The sequence below is a fragment of the Rattus norvegicus genome, chromosome 10 (genome assembly GCF_021556685.1).
Source record: "Rattus norvegicus strain SHRSP/BbbUtx chromosome 10, alternate assembly SHRSP_T2T, whole genome shotgun sequence".
NCBI lineage: Eukaryota > Metazoa > Chordata > Mammalia > Rodentia > Muridae > Rattus > Rattus norvegicus.
In genome coordinates this window covers 92,834,878-92,838,683 of record NC_141543.1, presented here as the reverse complement: position 1 = coordinate 92,838,683, position 3,806 = coordinate 92,834,878, and the positions used below count along the sequence as shown (strand labels likewise).

The 3,806-nt window shown below is 46.9% G+C and overlaps 1 non-coding gene and 1 pseudogene across 1 annotated transcript; both read right to left on the bottom strand.

Annotated features, from left to right (window-relative positions):
• Positions 1–257: 257 nt before the first annotated feature.
• On the bottom strand, positions 258–448 carry LOC120095476 (U2 spliceosomal RNA). The gene has a single exon (XR_015632431.1). It is a non-coding gene; the product is annotated as a U2 spliceosomal RNA (small nuclear RNA).
• Bax-ps2 (BCL2-associated X protein, pseudogene 2) lies at positions 1,649–2,412 on the bottom strand (annotated as a pseudogene).

The following is a 3,806-nucleotide window of genomic DNA, read 5'->3' as shown; positions in this document are numbered from 1 at the left end:
CTGGAGAGATGGCTCAGCGGTTAAGAGCACCGACTGCTCTTCCAAAGGTCCTGAGTTCAATTCCCAGCAACCACATGGTGGCTCACAACCATCTATGGGATCTGGTGTGTACTTGTATACATAAATTAAATAAATCTTTAAAAAAAAAGATAATTAGAAGAGGTAAGTTAAAGTTAAGGCCAAAAAGCAGGAGGAAGGTTAGGAAATAGAGACGTAAAGGCAGACTCTCATCTTAAAACCAGTGTTAAAACCCCCCGAGGGGGTGCACCGTTCCTGGAGGTACTGCAATACCAGGTCGATGCGTGGAGTGGACGGAGCAAGCTCCTATTCCAACTCCTAGTTCCAAAAATCCATTTAATATATTGTCCTCGGATAGAGGACGTATCAGATATTAAACTGATAAGAACAGATACTACACTTGATCTTAGCCAAAAGGCCGAGAAGCGATACCACCGATCGGTACTATGGTAGTGTGATCCTCTCAGTGTCCCACTTTAACTCGTGGTGAGCGTTGGCGCAATTTCTGTCTCATATGCTGTGCCCCCCACCTTTCCAAGAAAATTACGGGACTCTGCTACAACCGTCTAACGCCTTCAGGTTTCACACGCGTGTGGGACCCCTGCATTTCTTCCCCTCAGAAGCATGGTCTCCATCTAATTTGCATGCTCCGCCCAGTAGTGGGCGTGGCCACTGACAGTCAACTCCACCGTAGCCGCCCTAAATGAGCGGCAGTAGAGTTCCTCTTTTGTTATAGGTGAAGAACAAGCAGAAGACGACTTAATGGGCTTCTTGGAATCCGGTGTTCCTTCCACCTTTCTCGAAGACAACATGGTTGACACACAATACACACAAGAAAAGCTAATTAGTTAAGTAGTTAATTTATAGGGAGGTATTTTTTAGCCCTGCCTGACTTTAAACTTGGAATTTTAACTTGGAATTTATTATTATTAAATATCGTTGTTAAATATCGGCCCGCGCCCGACCGGGTAGAGCACACCAAACCAACACGGTTCCACGTGGAGAGATTTAATGATAGAACGAGACAAGGGGAAGGGGCGAGAGAAAGAAGAGAAAGAGAGGAGGAGGGCAGAAGTCTGCCTTTTATTTGGAATGTGATATATCTACTCCCAGGTGGAGGTGAGAATTGAGCCAAAAGGTCTTCTGGGAATGTATGGCCGTTACCATGGCAACAGTGACAAAAGAAAAAGGTGTCGCTGTTGAAGTGAAGGCAATTCCTGATACCAACAGAATTCTCTTGCCTTTGCCTCCTGCTCCAATGCCTGGCTTCTAAAAGCTTTTCATATGTTGAGAATCTTTTCTGTGATGTGAGTTGGGTTCTTTTGTCTTCCTTCTTTTCTTTTTTCTTTTTCTTTTTGATACAGTGTTTTGGAACTCAATATGTAGTTTGAGTTATGGGGCATTCACCAGAGAAGACTGCTTGAACATCGGTTTATGCCAATAGAAAGTCTTTTTTTTTTTTAAAGATTTATTTATTTATCTTCGGACACCCCAGAAGAGGGCTTCGGATCCTATTACAGATGGTTGTGAGCCACCATGTAGTTGCTGGGATTTGAACTCAGGACCTCTGGAAGAGCAGTCAATGCTCTTTTTATTTTTATTTATTTTTATTTTTATTTATTTTTTTTTTCAAAATGGATCTGAGGTTTATTGACGCCTCCCCCAGGCCACCATTCCCACCCCTCCCAATAATTACAAAAGTAAGAAAAATGCCTTTCCCCGTCCCCCATTCATCCCAGGAAAAATGTCATAATTTATGAAGAAAAGACACAGTCCAAGGCAGCAGGAGGCCTCAGCCCATCTTCTTCCAGATGGTGAGTGAGACGGTGAGGACTCCAGCCACAAAGATGGTCACTGTCTGCCTTGTGGGGTTCCCGAAGTAGGAGAGGAGGCCATCCCAGCCACCCTGGTTTTGGATCCAGACAAGCAGCCGCTCCCGGAGGAAGTCCAGTGTCCAGCCCATGATGGTTCTGATCAGCTCGGGCACTTTAGTGCACAGGGCCTTGTGCACCAGTTTGCTAGCGAAGTAGAAAAGGGCGACCACCCGGCCCCAGTTGAAGTTGCCGTCTGCAAACATGTCAGCTGCCACACGGAAGAAGACCTCTCGGGGGGAGTCTGTATCCACATCAGCAACCATCCTCTGCAGCACCATGTTGTTGTCCAGTTCATCTCTAATTCGCCTGAGACACTCGATCAGCTTCTTGGTGGATGCATCCTGGGGCGGCTGCTCCAAGGTCAGCTCAGGTGTCTCCCCAGCCATCCTCTCTGCTCGATCCTGGATGAAACCCTGTAACAAAAAGGCCCCTGTCTTCATGAACTGTTCAGAGCTGGTGGGCCCGCCGCCTCCGAGCTGATCCCCGGACCCATCCATCACTGCCGCTGCCTCTCGCCGGGGCAGTCAATGCTCTTAACCACTGAGCCATCTCTCCAGCCCAGAAAGTCTTTATTAAGCAGTCCAGCAACTACACAAGGTGTTCAGGATCCCAGTGTAGCCCCCAGTCTTTCTCAGGGTGTGCTTTTAAGCACAAAGGTCATGTTCTGGGTTGGCATACTTCGGTTAACAAGAACAGTTAGTCAGAAGCAAAACTACAGACGCCACAACACAAGCTTAGTACGTTTAGAGAATACAGACTTTGACAGACTAGGCCTTTGTTTTAGTTTAGGCAATTGATGCTGTCTATGTGCTGAGTTTTACAGACTGAACGGTGCATTTATCATGTAGTCAGTCTGGGGGCCTTCTAAGGTCTGGTGCCCTGTTATAGTCCATACTGGCTTTAAACTTGAAATCCTCCTGCCTCAGCATCCCGAGTGCTGGCATTACAAGCGTGAGCCTTTACTCCCTGATTTTGTTTTGTTTTGTTTTGTTTTTTAAGGCAAGATTTCTCTGTGTAGCCCTGGCTGTCCTGGAACTCAGAGACCCATCTGCATCTGTCTCCAAATGCTAGGATTAACAAGTGTGTCACCATGCCAGCCTCTGGATGTGTTTTGTCTTTATCTCTCTGTGTGTCATTTGTTTTGGGTAGTTTGTCTGTTTGTTGCCTCTGTCTGCCTCTCTCTGTATCTCTCTGTCTGTCTCTATCTCTGTCTCTGTCTCTCACTGTGTGTGTGTGTGTGTGTGTGTGTGAGAGAGAGAGAGAGAGAGAGAGAGAGAGAGAGAGAGAGAGACTGAGAATACAATCTACCACTCAGCATTAGTCTGTCTAACGTCTCTGTCTTAACTTCATTGAAAGTCACAGGCATCACTATTGGTCAGACCCACATGATTCTTGTGAACCTCAGGATAGACCCCAAATTTCAAGAGAGGTGAGAACAATCTTCCTAGTTCAGGGAAGGTCTGCCTAAGTGGTGGTGTATCAGACAAGGATACAGTGACGGAGCAGTGGGCTTGGGAGGTCTTTAGAGCCTCAAGTCAGGGGCCTCCCCATAGCCTTTCATGCACTAAGTCTCATCAGCCCTAACATCTTTCTACATGGCCCCGGTCTGGCTTGCAGGAAGTCCAGCACCAGATCTTGAATCCTAATTCTGAGTTTAGACCAGGGAGTGAATGATCTCCCTCTGCTCTGCCCACAGAACCTGGGGGGGGGGGTTCCACTTATGTTTAGTAAGAGCTGAGTCTGTGAGGCATAAATTGACCTGTCTGGAGTGTCCCAGACATGTCTTTACCTGCATTCTGGTGGTCCCCAGACTCCTGCAAACCCTTCCATGCCAGCTCAGTCTAACTATACAACCTCTCAGTCTTCTGAAGAGCCAGTTCAGCATGGCCCCTCAGTTGAAATGACCTCTTCAAA